At 31.7% G+C, this 27,677-nt stretch overlaps 1 protein-coding gene across 2 annotated transcripts in view; it reads left to right on the plus strand.

Annotated features, from left to right (window-relative positions):
- The window catches only part of LOC114334818 (uncharacterized), a 905,910-nt gene that overhangs the window by 662,563 nt on the left and 215,670 nt on the right, over positions 1-27,677 (plus strand). The gene's annotated exons all lie outside the window — the stretch shown is intronic.

Raw genomic sequence — 27,677 nt, forward strand, 5'->3', positions numbered from 1 at the left:
ATTACAGGATACCAAAACCATGAAATACAGTCTAATTTGTCTCTCTTCGGTCCTTTACCGGTAAATATTATAATATGATCTCATCAGACATATTCCCTTATCTTATCTGCTGAGTTTTTGGGTATCACTTGCCTAGATGTGCAGCAACCTTGCGACTCAAATTACAGCTTCTACTTATTTTGCGAGGAACAATTTATTATTCAAACGTACAATCTGATGTCCCACTAAGCAAAATAATAAAATATTATATACGTACGGATGCGTTAGCGACATCTATCTAGAGAAAGAGAAGATTTCTCTATAGGTCGGAATGCAGAATCCTTGGTAACTATCTATATCTAAAAGACTCTCAAAAAAGAAGAAACTTAAGTCATCTGATGGTGGTGGCCCCTGAATCGAAATTAATCTAAAGCTGCCCTTCCTTATTTTATGTTACTCATATTTGAGTACTAAGGATGCAGAATTCTGTTGGAATTTTATCTAGATAAGCAGACTGGTGATGAACATATATTGTAGAGTCTCCCATTGTCCGCCATTTATCGGCCTGAATGCTTTATAAATGCGTAAAAAGCTCAGGCAATAGAAAGTCACCAATTATTCTGCATTCCAACCTATAGAGATTTTCTCTTTCTCTAGATAGATGTCGCTAACGCGTCCGTTTGCATATTCTTCTTCTTCTTCTATGGCACTACAGCCCAAATTAAGCCTTGGCCTCCTTTAATTTTTGTCTCCACCCTTGCTTGTCTGTGGCTGCTCTTCTCCATACACGAACTCCTAAAAGGGCTTGTTTTTCGTTGTTTACTGTGTCTTCCCAGCGCTTTCTTGGCTTTCCAACCGGTCGAAATATATGGAGGAAGGCAAAATAAGCTCTGTTTGCCTGCGTTATTCTCCTTTGTATTTCTCCATCTTCTGATCCGTCGGCATATATTTCTACTCCCAGGTGTGTAAACTTTCCAATCGTTTCAATGTCATCTTCATGTATAATGTTTTGTGGGACTATATTTCTTCTCGTATGAGTCATCAAATACGTATATAGGAGGAACCATAAGTACAGAAAGCTGGAAACTTATTAAATCTCTTAGGACCAACGACAAGGAAAAATATTTAATCTCACCAATTTCGTTAGAAACATGGGACATGTACTTCTGTAAACTCTTACAAGAAGATCGAAGGGAATTCAAAATAAAAGAAAATAACCAAAACATACGCGTCGAAGCATCTCCTATAAGAATCACGAAAAAGGAAGTAAAGGATATCTGTACTTCACTCAAAAACAAAAAAGCACCCGGACCTGGCAATATACCCTCAGAACTAATAAAATATGGAACTGAAAAACTATATGAGCACCTGACAATACTCTTTCAAAACTGCATAAACAAAGTAGAGGTTCCAGCTAAATTTAAAACCTCTACCATTTCAACTTTACATAAAAAAGGAAACAAACAAAACTGCGACAATTACCGTGGAATAGCAGTTACTAGTACCATTAGTAAAATCTATGGGAAAATGATCAAAAATAGAATAGAAAGAGAATATACTGATATGGAGGCAGAAGAACAGGCAGGTTTTAGAGCTGGTAGATCGACCATAGACCACATTTTTTGTATCACTCAACTTATAGAAAAAAAGGTTGCTGTAGATCAAGAAGTCCACTTTCTGTTTGTTGATCTAAAAAAGGCCTACGATAGCATCCCCCAAAACAAGTTATGGAACACTCTAACAGCAGTGGAAAAACTATATGATAACGCCAACGCCAAAGTTAAAATAGGAACGAATGTTTCCAAAGGTTTTGTAGTAGACAAAGGACTGAAGCAGGGATGCTGCCTATCGCCGACACTTTTCAAAATATATCTGGAACCAGCATTAAAACTTTGGAAGCGGAAGTGCAGCGGCATGGGTATACAATTAAATAATAACAACCTGTACATTCTATGTTTTGCTGATGATCAAATTGTGATTGCCAACGATTACGACGATCTGGAATACATGACTCGGAAATTAATCAAAGAGTACAAAAAATGGGGATTAGAAGTTAACATAGAGAAAACAATGTACATGAACATCGGTGGCAACGAACAGAATCTAGTTTTAAACGACGGACAACACATTAAGTAAAACAATAAATATTCTTATTTAGGAGTAGAAATCACGGACGACGGCAAATAAGATCAGGCTATAACAAAACGAAACATTCAAGGTAGAAGGGCCATAATATCTCAACTAAATAGTATTATTTTGGATCAATATATATCAAAAAAAAAATAAACATCGAATATACAACACTATTATAAAGAGCATAGTAATGTATGGAAATGACGTGTGGCAGTTAAAGACAACTACTGAAAGAACACTACGAGCCACGGAGATGGACTACTGGAGACGTGCCGCAGGAAAATCAAAACTCGAAAGAATTAATAACGAACGTATACGAGAGATTATGGGAGTCACACATACGATTGTCGAAGATATAAGAGTACAACAACTAAAGTGGTATGGACATGTGCAGAGAATGCCAGAACACCGTCTGTTAAAACAGATTCTAGATTGGTCACCACATGGAAAGAGAAAAAGAGGCCGACCCAGAAAGAGCTGGAGAGAAGGAGTAGACAGAGAGATCCGAGAGAGAGGTTTAGACGAAGACCTTTGGGAAGATAGAGATGCATGGAGATTGGGCATCGGAAGACGTCGGAGGACTTTTTAAACCGATTATATATATATATATATATATATATATATATATATATATATATATATATATATATATATATATATATATATATATATATATATATGTATATATATATATATATATATATATATATATATATATATATATATATATATATATAAATTAAGGATCACTCGAAGAGTGGTGGGTTTTTCGGTCAATAGGTGGAGAAAAAAGACAAAGAATGTGGCTACTTCATCTATTTATTCGAAGACGTTTCGCTCTCTAATCAAAGAGCATCATCGGTTCATCTAAAAAGAATAATATGAAAAACCAAACATCCAAAGAGAAGTTAATACAACAGTGTTACCTCAAAAAGACATGTAGCAGTCAAAGGTATAAAATTGTAAAACAAGCTTAAAACAATGAACCATTGAATCGTTAGGTTGTAGAAACAATCAATAACAAGTACAGTTTACAGTTTAACAAAGACTTTGAACAGCAAAAGCAGCATGTGGTTATCATACATGTGATTAAAAAAAAATTATGTAAAAAACTTGTATTCGCCGAGAAACTAAGTAAGATCACAAGATCAACCTTCCAACAAAAGCATATTAATTTAGTTTGATTTTGACTTTAGGTAACATTATTAAAAGTTGATAGTAGTAAAATTTATAAAAAAGGTATTAAAAGTTACCACAAAAGCTTCTACACTATTCAAATCCACTCGGCAAAATGGGCATTTCTAAAGACAACGAACCATCCCGTAAAAGACAGTGACCTTGAAGTCAAAACTGACACAACAAGGCGAAATACCAACCGCTAATGCATTTGAGCGGTAAATTTGAAGATGTAATATAATATGGTAAGAAAAACTTGTTGTTTGTACGAAACATTATAAAGAAAGCAACAAATGGTTAGTAAACACCATTTAACTTTCAAGGAATGGTTCGAAGAAAAAACAAACTAGTGAGGACGATCTTTCCATATCACGATACAAGTGACTTGGTTTTAGCTGGTTAGCCAGCCAAAAACAAGTATAGATTTAATTTAACTTCCACAGTCCAAGGTTCATAATATTATAGAACTGAGTAAGTAAGAGAATTAATGAATCCAATTAATTTAAAATTTCATTAAACTATTTTATCAAAAACTTATTTCCAGCAATAAATATTTAGTTAATAATAGTTATGGTTAAAGTAAAAATTCTTTTAAATTGAATTTATTTAAAAGTGAAAATGTATAAAGAAACAAACCATAGGAGACAATATTACAGTAAACTGACAATGACTAATTCTGCAATATTAATGCATGATAAATTTGGCTCAGGTTACTAATGTCCATTCTTTTATTCAGAGCATTGGGGTGCTTCAGTATCGAACACATTTCCAAGAATTGCCTTTTCACGAGATTACGTTCGTTGCCAAGAATCCTAACTTCATTGAAGTCTACCTTGTGTTTTGTGGTAATAGCATGCTGAGAAAGAGCACACGTATGCTTGGATAAGTTAATATCACTGCGGTGTGTTGTAAGACGCCCCCTTAGTGATCTCCCTGTCTGACCGATGTAACAAGAGTCACACTCAGCACAAGGTATGTGATAGATGACGTTAACTTGTTCCAGAAGGGACAAGGGTGTTTTAGTTTTAGAAAACAAATTTTTGACAGTCTTGGCATTCTTAACAGCAATTTTGACAGGAATGTTATTGTGTTTATACAGTTTAATAAGTTTTTCAGTAACATGAGGAAAATATGGTAAAGAGGAGTAATGGGTAGTTGGAGTCCCAAGTACAGTAGTAGGCAGAACAGTGTCATTGACAGTGTTATTTGATATTGATCTGAGTTGGTCACCATTGGTTATGTCATTTAAAGAAGAACCATAACTCTGTGAATAAAGGTATTTATTAATGAGGGAAGATGGGTAGGAATTCTCAATCAATATGTTTCTGAGCAGTATAAGGGATTCCCTTCGATTAGTCGGATGTGTCAACCTACTCAGCCTGCAGCTTAAAGCTTTGATAAGGTTTAGTTTGTATTTAAAAGGATGACAAGAATGGTAGTTGAGAAACCTATTAGAGGCCATTGGTTTCCTATACCAACTTGTAGTTAAAGTATTGTCTCCCATTCTAATGACACGCATGTCTAAGAAGGGAATACTTTTAGTGGTGGGGTCCTCAAGTTCAACAGTGAACTGTAAGTGAGGATCAAACCCATTAAACAAAGACAAGGTGGCCTGTATCTTGTCTGGAGGTAAGGCTAGTAATAGGTCATCAACATATATATATATATATATATATATATATATATATATATATATATATATATATACTTATTTTATTTAGCCTGAGTCGACCTAGGGCCTATATAGACATTTAAAAATGTCTAGTTGTTCTTGCCGGCGGTAGGATTTGAACTCCGGACCACCGGCACGCGAGCCAAGCACACTATCGCTTAGCTACGCCGACCCTGGTAAAGTATTTTTCCTACCAAAATGTTGTGGTCTGTTAGTACATCTGCATTTTGATATGTTAACAAACAACATACGGTGTGTGTTAACATTATTTGAGTGAATTTGTTAAATTTTTCGTTACAATGTTTTCCAAATAAGGTATAGACATAGAGAAAACGTTTGAATGTCTCGTACAACTATTTTAGATGTTCTCCGAGTATAAAGAAATCCTTTTACCTATTACTTTCGTGTTCAGGTAAGCAGCGATCTGCGATCTTTTGTGCTGTCCTGGAATAAGCGGGTCATTTGTATTGATAAGCTGGAAAGACAACTTTCCCGAGGCGAGTGCACGTCTCCTCTTCCTCTTTTATTTAAAGACGGAAATAATTGAGATAAAACTGCTTGTTCGCGTTTATTTTAGTAAAACTTTTCGGTTTCGCTTATTTAGATGTATTTAGAATAAGATCAAAGATACATATAAACATAATGAATATAATGAATATAAAGTCTGTACATCTAGAAAGAGAAATCAACAGAAAATGGTAGGTATATTTTTTGGTCGTGGGGTAAAAAACTATAACTAATACATTCTTAATGTAGTAGTCACCTAAGGGACCGCAGACTTCAGATGCAATAAGCGTCTATTTGTAAAGACAATGAAGTAGACTTTACTAAGTAACAAGACATTTACTCAACACACACACACTATACATTACTCCCCTGAGCTAGTAATAAACTATAATCTAATTGCGACTGGCTGAATGAATAAAGTCTATGCCATTAAAAAAGGTTGTAATATTCTTCTTTTTAATCGCTTGGGCAACCTTCTCCATGCTAGGTGGTGTATCGTTTTAGTTGAACATGTGTATATTTCAATCATTTCAATCTGCTAGGGTGTCATCTCTTTTTTCGATATAATGGTCATTCAATTGCGTATCGAAAAATTCAACCATTTTTTGAGGGCCAATGGGATGAGATTAAGGCCGTAACATTTAGGATATTTTCCTTTCCACACTTACAGCTTTTAAGCTTTTTTATTCTTGGGTTACACTCTTTGTTTGGATTTTTGTAGAGCTTTAAGTTTTCGTTTTGATTTCCTAGGCTTTTTATGCTTTCTAACTGCTTTTTCTCAAATTGCCTTGTTTTCTTCTATGTAATCTTTTTTTCTTCTCTTCTTAGAGTTTTACATTCTTCCTTTGCTGTTCTTGTACATCTATCCTAATGCACATTAAGTATGCTCTATTTTCGTTATCATGTTACTTTTCAAACCATTTGTTGTTTTTAACTGATTTGGTTTTTCCCAATTTGTCTACAATTCCTCCACATTTTCCCCCGTCTCCATGTTTTCTATTACCTCATGTTTTTACTCCTATAATCTCTTTCAACGCTTTCAATACGCAGCTTATCAACATTAATTATGTTTTGTTTTATATGTTTATCCCTCTTTAGATTTCATATTCTTTCTCTGTTTTCTATCATTACTAGAAAACAGACAATATCTATGTTTGGACCTCCGTAGCTTCTGACCTCCATGAGATCGAAAGAAAGCCTATCTATCAGAATGTGATCTATCTGCTTAACGGTTTCGTTGGTAGGGGATTTCTGTAATTCTTTTTGTATAATTTTATGAAAAAATCTTGTTCCTCCTACTACCATGTTTTTGGTGCATGTAAAGTTTATTAGTCTCAACTGATTATCGTTTGACTCAATGTATGGTCTAAAGAACATATAGATAGTACCTGGAAAGTACTACAGTTGCCTGGGAAAATTTCTCTTTGCCAATTTTTGCATAAAGGTCCCCAGCAATAATTATTTTCACACCATGACAAGGATATCAATCATATTCTTTCTCTAAGGTGTCGTAGAATTAATCTTCTTCGTCCCCTAAGTTTTCTTCCGTATGTGCGTGTACACTAAGTAAGCTGTAATTAAAGAATTTTCCTTTAAAACGTAGATAACTATTTTGTTAAAGTAAGGACTATTTGGTACGCTTTTTTACACAGTGAAATTTTGTTGGTAACGTCAGACTGAATAGTAATCCGGAATTGTCTGTACGGTTTTGGTAAGTCGGGAATTTAAATTGTAATAAATTTACTATACACATTATATTTCATTATAAACAGTGTTAAGTATAAATAAATTAAAATAAAAACTAAATAAAATTAATTTAAAAGACTAATAACATCACTACACTACCATGAATTTTCGAGTATATAAGTGAAATTTTTTTCTCGTATCTCCACAAATTTTTGCTAATCTTTTAAATATTCTTTAACTCTAAATAAAGTTTTATTATATCCTGCTATATTCCCCACACATAAAAAAGAGAAACAAAAGTATATATCGGCCGTTTGTTCTTGAAATTGATTGGTTAGAGATTTTGTTAAAGCGCCATACCCTTGTTTTTCCTTAACTTATGGTTATGTGTATTCGGTACACGTATATGTATAATGTTTTTTCCATGTTTGAACATTTCGTCTCGTTGCAAGATGTGATTTGGAATTTTCCCTTGTAGTCAGCTGAATCTTTTTACAAGCCGTAAGGATTTTACCGTAAAAAATCCTTTGTGTTTTGTGTTCGCAAATAAAAGTAAACCAGAATTTGACTAAAATAAAAGTTTGGATTTGGATTAATTTAAAAGTTTCTTTTGGATTTTTTCTTTAGATGAAGTTTTTAGTAACGAAGTAAATTCAATTTAATAACTGATAAAGTAGTATTTGATTTAATTAGAGAAATATTCATATTATTATACTTTTTCAGATTTGAAAAAAATTTTATGACAGCAGGTAAAATCGATGTAATAGACCTATACAAAGATACGCATGTATCCTTTATAGACTTTCCACAAAATTTTAAAATTAATATTTTCTGTTTCGTGAATTAATAAATATTAATAGATTTTTTCAATATTCGTTTCCGGAATAGTAAAACACTCAGTTATTTCGAATTTACCATTTTCTAGACCCTGGCCATTGTGTCATTGGCTCTAAAAACCTTTTTGTGTCTTAATTTGTTCCAGGATTCTTGTCCATTCTGATATGTTTCGTGATTTTTTTCAATATTGTATTTTTCAAATATTATATAATTTCTTGTTTGTTTGATCCTTTTCCTACGGGCACTTGTTGGCTTATTTTGTTTGGTATTTAGCCTTCTTCCATTCTCTCCACATGTTCCATCCAACGCAGTCGTCCTATTTCAATAAATGTTACGATTAATAATTGATGGATTCTTGAGAAAGGCACTTTGCCGAAACAGCTGTAGTAATAACATAGTTGTAATAAATTTTGTGGAAGTATAGAAAAACAAACGTTTTTCAGTGTTTTATTGTGAGATGTTACGATTAAGTATTTTCTATGGGAAATAAGCCACAATTTTACTAAAAAATGAATTTATTAACGTTTCGAAGCCCAAATCGGGTTTCGTTGTCAAAATACAAAATACTACTAAAATAAACACAAATGTTGTTGCTAAGTAAAAAAATTCTTCTAATAATTTATTTAATCTGACTCATTTATATTGGCAATTCAGACGTATATTATACAGGGTGTCCCGAAAAGATTGGTCATAAATTATACCACAGATTCTGGGGTCAAAAATAGGTTGATTGAACCCCACTTACCTATATACAATAGTGCACACAAAAAAAGTTACAGCCCTTTGAAGTTACAAAATGAAAATCGATTTTTTTTCATATATCGAAAACTCTCAGAGATTTTTTATTGAAAATTGACATGTGGTATTTTTACGACAGCAATATCTTAAAAAAAAAATTAAGTAAAATTTGTGCACCCCATACAAATTTTATGGGGGTTTTGTTCCCTTAAACCCCCCCAAACTTTTGTGTACGTTCCAATTAAATTATTATTGTGGCACTATTAGTTAAACACATTATTTTTAAAACTTTTTTGCCTCCTAGTATTTTTTCGATAAGCCAGTGTTTATCGAGATATTTTGAATATTTGTCGAATCCACCACGTATTTGTATATGGTTAAGTACGGTTATAGAGACCTGTTAATAATCTGAAAATTTATTTATAATTTACATTTTTAGGTATATTTTGAAAAAGAAGCTACATCTCGATAAAAGGTGACTTATGAACAAAAGACTAAGAGACAAAAGTTTTAAAAACACTGTGTTTAACTAATGGTACCACAATAATAGTTTAATTGGAACGTACACAAACATTAGGGGGGTTTAAAGGAACAAAACCCCCATAAATTTTTTACGTAAATATATTGAAAAAGAAGCCGCATCTCAATAAAAACTGGCTTACCGAAAAAATACTAAGAGGCAAAAAAGTTTTAAAAACGTTGTGTTTAACTAATGGTACCACAATAATGAATTAATTGGAACGTACACAAAAGTTTGGGGGGGTTTAAGGGAACAAAATCCCCATAAATTTTTTATGGGGTGGACAAATTTCACTATAATTTTGTTTTAAGATGTTCCTGACATAAGAATTATACATGTCCATTTTCAATAAAAAAAATCTCTAATAGTTTTCGATATATTGAAAAAAATCGATTTTCATTTTGTAACTTCAAAGGGTTGTAACTTTTTTGTGAGCACATTTGTACTAAGGTAAGTTAGGTTCAATCGAACTATTTTTGACCCCAGAATGTGTGGTATAATTTATGACCATTCTTTTCGGGACACCCTGTATATTTTAAAGTAGAAGACTTTAAAATGATATCGCCAATATTTATGAGTTGCGTTCCTGGGACGACTTTAATAAAAGATAGTTCATTCGATTACATGAAATCAATCCCAACTCAAGAATATCCGTGGCAAAAAAAATCATAGCATGTGATCTGTCTTTAAAAAGACAACCAAATGCAACGATAACAGTAAAATTCTCGCGTTAGAGATTCCATAGTAAATCACGAGGGAAAACCAGGAAAAAACCTCGTGATACTATCCCGACATCGTAAGTATTTGGTCTTACATTTAATTTACCTTTAAAAAACTAATACCAAATTCTGACTTTAATATGTTTAAATTATAAATAATATTAATAATACATAGATATACAATAAGTAATACTAAAATATAAAATTTGTACTAACTCGATATGTTATTGATTTACTAATCGTGGTATTTTCTTTCTATTGACTTCCTCTTTCAGTATGGGTAACCACATCCTACTGCATTCTACCGAGGAATTTGCGACATGATTTTAATATATATAATACTACAATGAAGTAGGATGTGGTTACCCATACTGAAAGAGGAAGTCAATAGAAAGAAAATACCACGATTAGTAAATCAATAACATATCGAGTTAGTACAAATTTTATATTTTAGTATTACTTATTGTATATCTATGTATTATTAATATTATTTATAATTTAAACATATTAAAATCAGAATTTGGTATTAGTTTTTTGAAGGTAAATTAAATGTAAGACCAAATACTTACGATGCCGGGATAGTATCACGAGGTTTTTTCCTGGTTTTCCCTCGTGATTTAGTATGGAATCTCTAACGCGAGAATTTTACTGTCATCGTTGCATTTGGTTGTCTTTTTAAAGACAGATCACATGCTATGATTTTTTTTGCGACGGATATTCTTGAGTTGGGATTGATTTCATGTAATCGAATGAACTATCTTTTAGTAAAGTCATCCCAGGAATGCAACTCATAAATATTGGCGATATCATTTTAAAGTCTTCTACTTTAAAATGTATAATTTACGTCTGAATTGCCAATATAAATGAGTCAGATTAAATAAATTATTAGAAGAATTTTTTTATTTAACAACAACATTTTTGTTTATTTTAATAGTATTTTGTATTTTGACAACGAAACCCGATTTGGGCTTCGAAACGTTAATAAATTCATTTTTTAGTAAATTTGTGGCTTATTTCCCATAGAAAATACTTAATTATAAAAATGCCACAAGGAAATAGCTTCAGAACAAAATGTTACGATATCCGGATCCTACTACATTTTGTATATTTCAAAGTTGTATCTTCTTTACCTAATTTCATTTGAATTTGTGCCTTTCTATATTATGTAATGCAATATTTTTCTTTTAAAGGTAGCTAATATGTCCATGTTTTAAATTATTTGTCTAATTAAACCATGGTAGCATTTATTGGCAATATCTTCACTTCATCGGCAACCTAGTTATTGGAACCTAACAACGGATTCCACGTACGTAATTACCCACTCAATGTTGTATTCTTCTGGTGCTAGATTTTGTGTCTGCCGTATTTCTGCGTTTTTACTTGCTCGCATATGTTTTGTTTTGTGCAACTTATTCTAACTAATTGAATTCCTCTATCGTTTCTTTTTTTTGCATGATCTGCAAGCACTAATATTTACACCATGTACAATAGAGGTATGTACATATTATATGAATTTATTAATACAATTTCATATAATCATCAGTTGAGGATGCTTTAAACTGATGCGATGCATCAGTTTAAAGCATCAGTTAATAAAATAATTATAGCCAGAATGATCGCTAATATTCGAAACGAATAGGTACTAAAAGAAGAAAAAGAATATTATTTCAGTTGTGTGTACTACCATATAATATTATTTCAGTTGTGTATACCTACTGTATGTTTTTTGGTTGCTGGGGTAAGTGGAATTTACAAAAGGATTATGATAATGCAGACAATATTTTAAGTTTATACAAAATCTTACCAAGTCACTGTTTCGCCATTCATAATTCTATTACGTCACATATACCTTATTCACATACGGTTGCTTTGCACACGAATTTTAATTGTTTTTAAATGATCAACGGTTTGTTTATATCAGATTATCGTCTTACACTATTACAGAGAGAGGAAAAGCGATTGTTCGACGATAATGGAACCCAAAGAAAGGTTCAAGTACTTGAAGAGATGTGTTGCCAATGAAAGCTGTCACAAGAGAGAGAATTTGAATTTATTTTTAGTTTTCAAAATTTTCTCAGTCAATTGTCTGTATGTAAAAACTAGGAGGGATGTTTTAATATATACTACTACTTAGTTTACTACTAAAGGGACTACGTCTTCCTGACGTAGTGCCTTCTTCACATCTGTTGTTTCCTGATATTAAATGGTCCTTTTATCTTCCATAATGCTGACCAAGGACACCTTATAGTCTTTTTTCATTTTTTCAATTAATATTTCATTTCTTGAGTAAATTCTAAAATATTTTTACTATCAACTTAAATGCTTATTTAAATGCTAAACAAAAATCACTCGGTACAGCAGCTCAAACAATATCTTTCAATTCTCTTTGTTTTAAACCTCCCGGTATTCGCAACTTATCGTTATCGAATTTTCCGAGGAAGTTTAGAGTAACGTAAACTATACTAGCTATAGAAGATAAGAGAAAATAAGAAAAATTGCATTCTCTATATCGATATATATTCTATCGTTGAATCCGTATCTTATTTCCAGTAATGTCTTTCCCTAAAATCCGAAATCGAGTTTTGTGTTGCAAACTGAAAAGGAATTGCAATGAAACTACAGAACAATAAGAGTCTGCTTCGAAATGATATGTATGAATTCGTTGCTGATAAATGTTATCATTAAATACAGTTCTGTGCTTTATCCTAAAATCGTTTATTTGTTTTTTATATATACATATTTATAAAAATGTATTATTTTTGTTGGCTTTTGCTACATTTATGCTAATGGACAAATATTTGTGAAAAATATTAACATGTTTATGAATATTTCAGGCATTTTAGGGTAAATAAAACATTTATATGTTAGTGTAGTGCGGCAGATTCGTGAAAAATTTTATAAGAATTGCACATTTAATGATACAAGCGTATAATTTGGTCCACATAAGCTGCACATATAAAGGTTTAAATTTATATATGAGGCCATCTCAGAGTTTGCCTTTTACAAGAATGGCGGTCATTCAAAATGGGCGACTATACATATATGACTAATAGCACGATATCTTTTGAATGAAAAGTCCGATTTCAACCAAATTTGGTACTTGGGTTCGTTTTGTGATTTACAAGATCGATGTCGTGAGCTGTAGGAATGGGTATACCAGAAGTTGTGTTTTTTCTGGTTTTTTATGTAAAACTATTTTATATTATGTAAATAATTTATTTTCAATTCTTTCCCCCTGTATATATTAGTTTTTCAAAATGGTAACACCACCATTGAAAAGAGCGTAACAATATGCTTTAGGAAATATTTTGAACTTTTTAGTTATGTTAATTATAATTACCATTTAATAAATGCATAACGTATCTTCACATGTACCTATGTGTGGCAGATTCGTGCAAATATTATAAGAATTATTGTACATTTAATGGTAGAGCCATATAATTTGGACCACATAATATGTAGTATATTATACTACACATACAAAAGTTCAAATTTAGATATGAGGCCATCTCAGATTTTGTCTTTTACAAAAATGGCGAGCATTCACAATGGCGGCTATACGTATGTGACTAATAGCACGATAACTTTTGAACGAAACGTCCGATTTCAGCCAAATTTGGTATCAAGTTTCTTTTTTTGATGAATAAGATCGAGGTCTTGACCAGGAAGAATCGGTTTAGCAAAAGTTGTGTTTTTACTGTTTTTTATGTAAAAATATATTGTTGTTTTTTTCAATTCTTTAACCCTGTATATATTGATTTTTCAAAAAGGTAATACCGCCACTGAAAATAGTGAAAAATATTTTTTAGGAAAGATTTTGAACTTTTTTGTTATGTTAATTACCATTTAATAAATGCATAACCTATCTTCACACGTACCTATGTGCGGTAGATTCATGTTGAATGCCCGCCATTTTTGTAAAAGACGAAATCTGAGATGTCCTCATATCTAAATTTGAATCTTTGTATGTGTAGTGTGTGTGGTCCAAATTATATGCTTTTACCATTAAATTTACAATAATTCTTATATTATTTGCACTAATGCGCCGCACATAGTTTCATAGGTATATGTTAAGTTACGTTATGCATTTATTGATTGGTAATTAACATAACTAAAGAGTTCAAAATATTTCCTAAAAAATATCTTTACGCTCTTTTCAACGCCGGTATTAACTTTTTGAAAAATTAATATATACAGGGTGAAAGAATTGGTACAAAAACAACATGTTTTATATAAAAATCAGGAAAACCACAACTTCTGGTAAATCGATTCTTCCGGTTCAAGACCTTAGTCTTACACATCAAAAAGAGAATCTATATACCAAATTTGGTTGAAATCGGACTTTTAGTTCAAAAGTTATCGTACTATAAGTCACATATGTATAGTCGCCATTTTGCATGCCCGCCATTTTTGTAAAAGGTAAAATCTGAGATGGCTTTTATCTTAATTTGAACCTTGATGTGTGTAGTATATGTGGTCCAAATTATATGATTCTACCATTAAATGCACAATAATTCTTATAATGCACGAATTTGCCACACATAGGTACATGTGAAAACAAGTTATGCATTTATTAAATGGTAATTAACATAACTAAAAAGTTCAAAACATTTTCAACAAAATATTTTTACGCTCTTTTTAATTGCGGTATTACCTTTTTGAAAAATTAGTATATACAGAGGGTAAAAATTGAAAAAACATATTTTTACATAAACAACCAGAAAAAACACAGAATTCTGGTAAACCGATTCTTCCGGTTCACCACATCCCTCTTGTAAATAAAAAAAACTATATACCAAATTTGGTTGAAATCGGACTTTTCGTTCAAAAGTTATGGTACTATTAACACATAAGTATAGCCGCCATTTTGAACGCCCGCCATTTTTGTAAAAGGCAAAATCTGAGATGGCCTCATATTTAAATTTGAACCTTTATATGTGCAGTATATGTGGTCCAAATTATATGCTTGTATCATTAAATGTGCAATTGTTTCACATATCGGCCGCACTAGTGGTAGTTAGTACATTTTGTTTTTGTCATATAAATGTGTAAGGTACATTCCATGTCAAATCACTCAGGCAAAAACTTTTGAATCTCCGATTTTTCTGAAACTTGGTGTATAGCTTATGCGGGACGTAAAAATAAGATATTTAAGGTCAAAACATCTTCTTTTTCTTTTTTTCCCAAAATGATATTTTATGCGATTTACAGTGGTTTGGTGTTTATTTAAACAAATTTGCATTTTCTATCGTAAAGTATCAATAGAAACAATTATATTTTAATTGAAGGAACTCAAAAATGTCATTATATTGCATTATAATAAGTTATTTTAATTCAAAACAAGTTTTTGATCCAATTTTATAGTGTAGAAAACGTTAAAATACCGTTTTTTACATTTTCCTCCATTCCCAAAATACAATACTCGATTTGGCTGAAAATTTGCCCACAGATAGTCAAAACATAAGACTTTAAGTGGTTAGAAGGATTTGAATTATATTATAATATCAAAAAAGTTACATGCAATAATATCAGACTCAGAAGTATATTAGTCCAGTCGGGATAGCATTTTTGACCTTGCATGCCGAGCTGCCCAAAATTTTATTTTATTAATCTTTAGGGTATGACAGAATGTTTAAAATGTTAAAGCAGATAGCAAGTTGAAATTTTTTTGCGCATAGAAGTGTACTGTACCTTTTATTTGCAATTTTGCAAAATTAAAATCGATTAACCACGGCGGCAGGATTTTTTTTAAATAAACATTAATTATTGGTGCTACGTGCAGGACAGCTGATAGCTTGCTCTGATTGGGCATTCCAATGACCTTTGATAATGATTGATACATTTTAATTTTTATTACATTTCGATATAAATAAATAAATTGGTTTATTGCAAAATAAAAACACACTCTATCCTTTGAAATAACACTTTTATTAGCAAAAAGTTTCTTTGTTCATATATTTTAACTTAGAGAATAAAAGTTTATTATTTTTAAACATATGCAATTGTTTAAACAATATTTCACAAACAATAATAAAATTAGTTTGATTTTTATGGAATTAAAATATTAAAATACAACAAAATATAGAGTAAGAAAATAATATATTAGATAAAGATTGGAAGAAATTTTGGTGGAAATCAACTTGTATGAATCGAACACCGCAGTCCTGCGCGTAGCACTAAAAATTAATGTTTATTTAAAAAATTTCTGACGCCGTTGTAATTAATCGATTTTAATTTTGCAAATTGCAAATGAAAGGTACAGTATACTTCTATACGCAAAAAAAATTTCAACTTGCTATCTGCTTTATTTTCAGTCCTGTAACATTTTGAAAAAATGAATTTTTTTTGCGAAAGCTGGATTGGAAAATTTATCTTGCAAAATCTATTAAACCGATCTTAATGAAATTTACAATGTTGTTTTACTGTAATAAAAAGTTTTTCTGAGTGAAATATGAAGGTCCTAAGTGTAGCATAAATGGTTGAAAAACGTAAAATGCGAATACTTGTTTTTGTATGTTTTTTTCGCAATTATTGCTATTTTGCAACTGGGGTGACTATTTTTTAAATTTTTAACCAATTCTATATTGTAGGAAATTTCATTATGCAACTTTTACGTCAGTACAACTTTTCTCGAAAATGAATACTTTTAAAGTTATAATCAAAAAACGAAGGAAAAAATCGAATTGTTCCTTCATTTTTTGACATTTTGAGTATTTAAACAATGTTCCGGACCTTTTTGAGAGGGAGGATAACTCAAATATTATTATTTGATATATTTTCAAGCAATTTCTGCAAAAAAATTTGAGTCACCTCTCAACGTCCATCTCGAAACAGATGCGCCCTCGACTATAGCCTATTAGAGTGTTTTATGTTTTTACGATTTCCCTAATACTAGGTTTTAAACTTTTGATGTCAGATATCTCTGGTTCCTTGGAAGATAAAAGGTCCAAATTTTTAGAGTAATTGTAGATAGATAATATCTAGTCTCGCGTAAATTTTTATTGAAAAATGTACAAAAATAAGTAAAATAAAAAATAAGATCTAAACTTTTTGGGTTCTTTTTGTAAGAGTATTTTAAAAAATTTTAAAATAAATGTTTCATTCGCTCTTACTTTACAAAAATCTACGCGAAACTAAACAATACATGTAGTTTTAGAATAAAACAAAAATTAGGTCTTCAAGTGCTTTGGTTACAGAACTATATGACACAATGTTAACATTGTCCTAAATGGGACTTTGGGTGCCCTTAAAACAGAAAGAACATGGCAACCAATTCACATGAAGAAAAACACTTGCTAAAAACATCAATAACAAGCTGAAAATACGAGCATTGTCATAACGAAAACTTTGTATATTTACGTATTTTAATTCATAATATGGAAAATTTCTATTATGAAAAGTAGGTTAGAATTAATAATTTAAAGTACAATTATATCATTCTAATTTAAATGTTATGAACTATAAGGTAGTTTACTCTTGATCGAAATTCATATTTTTTATATGTATACCTCGTATAAAATTAATAAAATTTTATACAAGGTGTCCCAAAAGTAGTGGAGCGGTCGAATATTTCGCGAACTGAACATCGGATCGAAGAACTGAAAAATACGTGTTCAATCATTTTCAAAAATCTATCCAATGACACCAAACACCAACCTCCACTACACTTTAACTTTAAAATCTCAAATGGAAACCCCTAGATTTTCTTGCCGATTTTGATTCTTCATGTAAAAGTAAGCAACTATTATTTAAGACATTTTTTCGAACTGTGGATAGATGGCGCTATAATTGGGAAAAACTATTTATCCTGATACCATGGGTAAATGACAGAAACGGTCTAATATCTCGAGAAATACACTTCCAAATGAGAAACCAAACAAATTTTTTTAATACTTTTCGAAAACCTATCGAATAACACTAAACATGACCCTCCAACCCACCCCCTGTAGGTGTGGGGTTTATTACAGATCCGGATTTGTCATGAAAAACTAAGCAACATTTATTCGAAACATTTTTTAGAATTGTTGATAGATGGCGCTTTAATTGGAAAAATACGATTTATTAGCGCCATCTATCAGCATTTTTAAAAAATGTTTCGAATAAATGCTTAATTTTTCATGACGAATTCGAATCTGTAATAAAAAGTGGGGGTTGCTATTTAAGATTTTAAAGTTACCCTCACCCCACCTCCAGGGGGTGGGTTGGAGGGTCATGTTTAGTGTTTGTCGATAGGTTTTCGAAAAATATTAAAAACCTGTTTTTTGGTTTCTTATTTGGAAGTGTATTTCTCGAGATATTAGACCGTTTCTATAATTTACCTATGGTATCAGGATAAATCGTTTTTTCCCAATTATAGCGCCATCTATCCACAGTTCGAAAAAATGTCTTGCATAAAAGTTGCTTACTTTTACGTAACGAATGCAAATCTGCAAGAAAAACTAGGGGTTTCCATTTAAGATTTTAAAGTTACCCCACCTCCAGGGGGTGTAGTGGGAGTTGGTGTTTGGTGTCATTGGATAGATTTTTGAAAATGATTGAAGACGTATTTTTCAGTTTTTCCATCCAATGTTTAGTTCGCGAAATATTCGACCGTTCCCCTACTTTTGGCACACTGTTGCATCATAAATCTTAGAACAAGAAGAGCTTTTTATGAAGAATAACTTTTATTTGTCAAATTAAAAATAAAAGAGTTATAAATGAAAATGTTCTTGGTATCCATAATTTGAGAAAAATCTTCAAATATTTTTTTCCATTAGAAGGATGTACACAGACACAATACTGGCTAGTGATTTTAGTCAATAATTTTGCCAACTCGACAAAAAAAATTTCTAAATAGTTAATAATTATTACTAAATAGTTAGTAAATTTGCCAATTTCGGCAAAATTTTCAAAAAACAAAAAAATTACCATCTACAATCACTAGTCAGTTGTGTCGAGTTTAGGGAAGGACTAGGTATACATAATATTTTAATTTTATAGCAAATGGAACAGTCCATTTATCATAAAGAGGAGGCCGTATTTATACTGGTATAAACCTTTTTAAAACTGTTAATAAATTATTGCTTTTAAAATATTTATACTCAAATTGTATTTTTGAACATCTTATTTATTTTATATAATAATTAAATTCACTATCAAATGTCATTGATGGTTTATTAATACTTAATTTAAAATTTAGTTTGACATTCACGAAGTGTCAAACTCAAATGTAAATACCCTATGCTTGGCAAATCGAGATTTAAAAAAAAGTAGCCTACTTCCTAATCAACCATTTGAGCTGACGTTTAGTGCGTCTGTAGGAGATAACCGGATTGTGACGTCACATTTTAGACTTTGAGGTCGATTATCTCGAAGACGGTTAGAGATATCGAAATGCCGTTTTCAGATTTGGATTCAGAAGGCAAAACTACATAAGAATCCATCGATACACCTGCTCTAAGTATTGCAGGAGCGGCAACGCAATAACACACAGACTTTTGCAAATTTATATACGAAAAGTTTTCGTTGAAAAGGGGGGAAGAGTGATTTTTTTGTGTAAAATAAAAAATTATTTTCTGTAAATTTTCACTTATATAACTTTTTGTGCATATCATCCAATAATTGTATTAAACCAGTTACCTTCCGATTGTCTCCAACTCCCCTGTTAATTCTTTTCCGATGGCACTTAGATTCGCGAACTTTACTCGTAGTTTTGACTCTGCTCGAGCTAATCTCGTTAGGAATTTTGAATTCGTCTCTTCTGCTCTCTCTAGCAAACACACATTGGAAGAGGATAATCCAATTGTAGGTAGCGACATTTACATTGTCTTTCCATTTCGCCGTTACATGCTATTTCACTTTGATGTGGTCGAACTTCTCAGCATTTAAATGTTAAGTTGAACATTTTTAGTTGGAGGTCACTCGAGCGAAAAACATTTCTCCCGTACGAGATCCACTTTACATTTAAAATCGTTTAATTACAGATAGTACAAAGTTTTGCACATAAGCCAACTTTTTTTACCTATTACAGCACTTACTGTAACGCGCTATTTTGTTGAATGCGAAATAGGCCTGGATCTTGCGTACCAAAAAAAAGTTCATTAATAGCAAGCTGAAAATTTGTTAATAGCTTAACGGACAAACTTTGATGTACGGGAACACTAGAACAGGGGAAGTTTTAATTATGGAACAGTTTAAAAATTTGGAACGTCAGATTACAACAACGTCACATGTATTTGTCGGACAGAACATCCAATTGATTTGTTACCCTTTCATTAAACTTTCATGTAAAAATCAGACTGCTATTACTAACCAACATAATTCCTGTCATTTGACATGTTCTTCGTGTTTCACTCATTAAAATGCCCAGTTGGTGATAAACACCACTCTGATTTTTAAGCAAATGATCAGTATTAATGAGCAAAGAAAAAAAGCAATTAGAGTAAATACGAGCTAAAGCCACCTTAAGTTGAAACGTCACTATAGTGTCTTTTTGAAGTTATACTTCTTTACGATCGAGGGTGAAATTTTATACTTGCCTGGCGCATGCGCAGACAGTCAGTATGTAGTTCGTTGCTAATCTTTCAAATTATGTATGTATCAGCGCAAATAAGTCATTAAAAGAATATATTAGTGTTTTTAGTAAATGTATTAGTTATTATAATTTTTTTGTGTTTGGATTTGTCTTCCTCTGGAATAAAATATTTTATAATAATAGTAAGTATATTTAGTTTAAAATTTAAAGTAAATTTATACCTCACTTGGTCTATTAAATTTGTCAGTATGTATGACAAATCTTGTAAGCTGTCAAAGCAAAGGGAATTTAGCTCGGTGGTAGCGCGTTCGACCGGAGATCGAGAGGTCCCTGATTCGAATCTGTGTGTTATCTAACTTTTTTTTATTTTAGTATTGTTTTAATAAACATTTTTGGAAAGTAGTAAGTAAAAATTAATTTAATCTTTAAATACAAATAACCTGTTAAAAGTATATTTATTTCGTTGAAATCATATAATAGAAGTATAACTTCTTACGTGCGTACAAAGTACACACACATTTTTTTTTTAAGTTATACTTCTTTACGGGCGTAATGACGGTGAATTTTTATATGGTAAAACCTAGCGACCGGGCGCATGCGCATTATAACTTTATTCTGATTGGATGTTCAAATGACATGACAAAAATTATCCAATATGGCAGCTGTGGGACTGTGGTTTGGTTATAATGTATGGTTGTTACGTTTTAAAATTTGTAGGAAGAGCAACAACAAACAAAAAGTTAGTTAATGGTTATACTGCCTTTTTAAATAGTTTTCATATTATATTTTTGAACTTATTTACATAGAAGAGATGATTGTTGCATGTCAATGTGAAAGCCCATCAAACTGTGACTAGTATGAGTGCCGCAGATCTCGCTTATTCAAAGCTAAAGAATCTTACACTGGTAAGTGTTTTATAAATAGTTGATCAAATTTTGTTATGATATTTGAACATAGCCACTTTGCACGATGCAAGTGATTGCGAAATTTATTAGTCGTTATACGGGCTCCGATACCTTACCTATTTGAACCTACCAAAATACATAAGTAGTATGTAATACTTTTATTTACATAATTTGATTACCATCAAAATTTCTATCAATATTCACCTAATATATTGTTTTCTTACTCTATGTTTTGTTGTATTTTTTCAATTCTAAATCATTTCAATTCAAAATCAAAATAATTTGATTTACATAAGTTAAAAATGTCAAAAGTTTAATCCGTTTAGTTAGTCGATCTTCGCACATAATGACAAACTGTCTCTGTGGCGAAGCTTTTAATGCGAGTGAACCACAATACAACGCAAATACCAGCCGCGTGGTAAGTTGGTTCGAATCCCAATAGAAACTTTTATTTTTTTTTTATACATTTTATGATGTTGTTCTGAAGCTATTTTCTTGTGGCATTTTTACAATTTTAACTATTTAGAATGGGAAATAAGCCACAATATTATTAAAAAATGATTTTTATTAACGTTTCGACGCCCAAATCGGGTGCCGTTGTCAAAATACAAAATACTATTAATATAACAACATTTTTGTTTATATTAATAGTATTTTGTATTTTGACAACGGCACCCGATTTGGGCGTCGAAACGTTAATAAAAATCATTTTTTAATAATATTGTGGCTTATTTCCCATTCTAAATAGTTAACATTTTATGATTGTAAGTATATTTATTATATAATTTTATTTTCAGAAAATACGTATTTAGTTAAAAAAATTTCCGACAATTAATGTTCAGAAAGCATTTTTAATGTGTTTGTGTGTGTTTTATTCTTTTATTATTTTAATTTTTGGCACTGTTTTAATAAAAATGTTTGAGAAGTAGTAAGTATAAATTAGTTTAATATTTAAATAAAATATAAATAAAAAGTATATTAATTTCGTTTATAATCATATAATCATATAATAGAAGTATAACTTCTTACGTGCGTACAAAGTACACACACATTCTTTTTTTTTTCGTAATCTCTGTGATTTGTTGCGAAAAAAATTTAGGATACCCTTCAATTTGTTTCTTTTACACTCTTACATAGTCCCAAAATACCTAGGCGTGACTAGCTTATACAGAACGTTAAGCTTTAAAGAACATTAAGTACAGTTGCCGAGAAGTCAAAGACCAGAAACAACATTATACAGAAGCTCTACGGTACAGCATGGGGCATCGGCATCCACACTCAGGTTTTCATGTTTAGCTCTTGTTCATTCTCTAGCTGAATATTGCGCACTTATATGGATCAACAGTGCTCACGTCCAAAAGATTGATGTCTAGCATTGATGTCTAACACCATTAGAATGATCGCTGGAGTAAACAAATTCGCGCCAACCCATTTGCTACCATTACTGAGCTACATTCCACCACCACACCTTCGCCGACTGAATCGGCTAACCAAAGAATATAACAAGATCCTTAGCTACACGGTGCTGTCGATTCATAACTATATTATAGAAGATGTAACTAAAAGTCGACTGCGCTGCAGAAAATCGCCCATACACGCCGTAGAATCAGTCGCAGCCACCGGGTTCAACGTGATCACCAAATGGACCCATGAATGGTCTGAAGCTCAACCAAATATAATAATACCTTGCATCAAAAAAACACCTCCTGCATTTGACCTACTACGCAAGATCTGGGGCACATTTAACCGTATTAGAAGTCAACATGGTCGATTTGTGTACATGTTACACAGATGCAGTAACCTACCACCACCATGATACAGCTGCGGCAAGGTCCAATCTAGCAAGCACATAACGAAGGAGTGCTACCAGCGAGCTTACAAGGGCAGTTCTCAAAATATAATTCTTCTTCTTCTTATGGTGCCTCTCCGTTCCGAATGACTATCCTAACTTTCCTTGTTACTATTCGAAATAGTCCGATTATAGAAGTATTGACCACTTCCTCAGGTTTTGAAGCCAAGATATTATTTTTCTCTCTAGTCCTCTCTTTCTAGATACCGTGCGCTGAAGAATGAGTCGCAACAAGCAACTATCAAGCAAATATCTCTGTTTATTCCTCGTAACATGGCCAAGATATTCTAATTTGTGCTCTTTGATTGCTTTTTTTCGACCTTTCTTGAACGTAATTAATTTGATTTTAATATAAGTTTAATATAAGTCAACTAATAATAATTAAACAGGATATTTTATTAAATCTAAGGCACTTAGTTTTCCAGGTCACCTAGTAAATTGTAGATAAATGTTTATTATGAGTAATATAGAGGTTTTTAGCATGTTTTTGTGACTTTTAATAAAAGAAAATCCATATTTCATAATTAGGAGCTACTCTAAAAGAACTACTATCTTAAAAAAGTGCCTCGACAAACCGGATTTTGAATAAGCGTCTTTTCCTCAAAAGAAATTCCCTTCCAACATAAAGCAGCGATGTGAAAGGTATCCGTTTTCATTTGTTCGCCGTCATATAATAAAAAATCTGAATCCCGGCGAATTTTCATCACGAGAAGTGCGTCCTAGGGTGCCTCCAGGTGTCTTCAGTCATAATTCATCACTTCAGCTATTGATAAACTCAACGTAAAACTTGTTTCTGGGCTTAACATTGACAGGTAATTGATTACAACGAGCTCTGAAGGTTACTGCGAGACAGAGTTATAAATGAATACATCGTAGACAGACATCAGAAAAATTTCTTAATATTTCGAGATTAATATTTTTTTAACGTGTTTTGCTGGGCCGAATATAAATCCCTACGAGATGTTTCTCCGAAAAAAAATCTTAATTATTATTATAAGAAACTTTTTTACGCAACTTTTTTATATACAAAATTTTCATCTTTTACCTCCGCCATCAATGTTCTATCAGATACATAGTCTACACTGTCAATGTTCGTTGCTCATTTTTCGTAAATTAATACAGCTACTGTTGCAGTTTTGCAACTTTACATAAGTATTGTTGATATATCAATATACTGTGTCCCCTCGTCTAGTTAGCAGATATTTCGCTGACCAAAATCTAACTACTATCGATCAATAGACTGTGTTAATACAATGTTGTGTGCCAATGTTGTGTGAACAATAAATAGTAGAAAATGTATGGAAATTGCAGATGGCTTGGGTAGTTATGCACACACGTATCGGGTCATAGTCTAAAAACAATTCTTTTAACCTACTGCCGAGCCGTCCCGACCACCTAAAATCCCTTTGTTCCTGGTCTGCTGAGAAGACGGTGGTGTCTTTCGCTACGTGGTAGCAGCCTCTTCTCTCCATATCCCACGATGGGGTTCAAGGTTGGTGTAAACTTTATTAATTCTAGGGCACGAAGTTGGCCACGTCAGCTACTAAATTGTAGATAAAAGTTTTCTTAGGAACGGATTTTGAATAAGCGCCTTTTCATCACGAGAAATGCGTCCTATTACTATGCCTCCAGGTGTCTTCAGTCATAATTCTGGGCTTAACTTTGACAGGTAATTGATTACAACGAGCTCTGAAGGTTACTGTGAGACAGAGATATAAATGAATACAGTAGAGCGTCGATAATCCGAACCCTGGTAATCCGAACGATGGCTAATTCGAACGCAAAAAAAAATTATAAAGTTAAAAAATATGATCACGGACCGAATTTTTGGAATTAATATGACAATATGGGCAAAATATGACCGCGGATTTTTGTATTGTTTATGCAGAAATACATACAATATATTTGTTTATTATGCAGGTGATTTATTCCTTGTTACTAAAACGTATGTGGGTACATAATATGTACTATGTTTATGAGCTTTGTTTGTTTTTTAAACATACAGGGTGGTGAATCGGAAAACGGGCCATATGAAACTCAATGTAAAATTTTAAACTGTTCAATTCCTGCTTCCCTAATTATGTTACATCAAAAGTCATGAGAAGTTATTTCTAAAGGATTGAAATCTGTATTAAAAACAGAAGTTACAATTGTTCTACGATTTAAACACATTCCAAAATTTTGAAAAATATAATGTATTTACCGCAGTAGGTATGTGTGGGCATGTTAGGCCACACGTTACTATTTAACTGACAGTGAGCACACTATTGACTGAAGAAAAAATCTTTATTATTAATACTTTCTCCTTAACTAAGGGTATCTGATCAACTTTATTGTGTTTTAAACAATAAACGATAAAATAAATAAAGAAATTGACAGTTCAAATTGTTAATATGTATAATAAATTCATTGTCACCGAATGCAATCTTACACATTATTGCACTATGTGTGGCGTAACTTTGGCGTATTTCCCTGAAAATTGTATTATATTTATACAAAATTTTGAATAATTATTGTTCGTAGAACAATATTAACAGTTGTTTTCAATACAGATTTCAATTCTCTACAAATAGTTTCCTATGACTTTTGATGTAAAATAATTAGGGAAGGAGGAATTCAACAGTTTAGAATTTTACATTGAGTTTCCTATGGCCCGTGTTCCAATTCACCACCCGGTATGTTCGATAATCCGAACAATTTGATAATCCGAACTACCCCTGTACAAATTAGTTCGGATTATCGACACTCTACTGTACATTATAAACAGGTACTTTACTTTACAACAGAATTTATTGTCATACCCATTGCTTCCCTTTGCGTTTTCTTTTTGTTTCTTCTATGGTGTACATGTCTATTTTTGCATTCCAGGTTGCTATTGATGGATTTTTTTTTCAAAAGTATATGTTTCAAAGTACCCTATAATATATGTATTTTCTAATATTAAAAACAAATGTTATACTCATAAGTAGGGAGCGGATTTTATGCTAAATGCATATTGCTTGCATATTTCGCATATTCGAGAACTTTACCAAATTTTGCATATTTTTAAATAAACGTGCATATTATGTGTCTATTTAAAAACATTTTTGTCCAAACGAAAAAAAAATTTAAATTTTTTAAATGTAGTAATGAAACAAAGACTTACTCACAATCATTTAATTATACTTTGACGACCGGTTTCGATCTCTACATTATTCAGATCATCTTCAGGTCGGCGTTACAAGTAGTTAAATGCTACAATTAAAGAAAACCATAGTTAGAACATTGTCTGGTTGCAAAAATGTTAATAGAAAGCTAAATTCGAAAACATTTTTGAAATAAAGGTTTGCAACTGTTGACATTTCAGAAATGCGATACATACAAATGCACACTTATGAGTAACAGATACTCATAAGCATGCATAAGCAAATGGATGCATGCAGTTTATGAATATTTGTTGAAAAAGTTAAAAAATAAAATTTTCTAAAAATTTTTTTTAAAAATTTTCCAAAAAATTAAAACTAATTAAAATATTAATCAAAATTAAATATGCTTCCAAAATTCAAAAAATAATAATAATAGATAGTAATATTGCTCTGATCTACTTACATGCCGTTACAAGGGATGCGTTGCCACTTAGTTGTTAACATGTTAATACGTCCAACTTATGCTAATAGGTTAGCTGGGAGAGGAATAGGGCAAACAGACATGTTACGTAGGTCAAAACACACACAAAAAAAGTTTTACTGTGTTTTGACCTACGTAACATGTCTGTTTGCCCTATTCCTCTCCCAGCTAACCTATTAGCATAAGTTGGACGTATTAACATGTTAACAACTAAGTGGCAACGCATCCCTTGTAACGGCATGTAAGTAGATCAGAGCAATATTACTATCTATTATTATTATTTTTTGAATTTTGGAAGCATATTTAATTTTGATTATTATTTTAATTAGTTTTAATTTTTTGGAAAATTTTTTAGAAAATTTTATTTTTTAACTTTTTCAACAAATATTCATAAACTGCATGCATCCATTTGCTTATGCATGCTTATGAGTATCTGTTACTCATAAGTGTGCATTTTTATGTATCGCATTTCTGAAATGTCAACAGTTGCAAACCTTTATTTCAAAAATGTTTTCGAATTTAGCTTTCTATTAACATTTGTGCAACCAGACAATGTTCTAACTCTGGTTTTCTTTAATTGTAGCATTTAACTACTTGTAATGCCGACCTGAAGATGATCTGAATAATGTAGAAATCGAAACCGGTCGTCAAAGTATAATTAAATGATTGTGAGTAAGTCTTTGTTTCATTACTACATTTAATATGGACTCACATATGCAACCCTCTCAATATTTAAATTTTTAATTCGGCACAAAATGTTCCCCCGCACATGCTGTCATATCTTTTCGAGAACTACCTGAAGTCGGCTCATTCGCTACCTTTTCGGTTTTTCTTAGA

This window comes from Diabrotica virgifera, chromosome 9, assembly GCF_917563875.1.
Source record: "Diabrotica virgifera virgifera chromosome 9, PGI_DIABVI_V3a".
NCBI classification, from domain to species: domain Eukaryota; kingdom Metazoa; phylum Arthropoda; class Insecta; order Coleoptera; family Chrysomelidae; genus Diabrotica; species Diabrotica virgifera.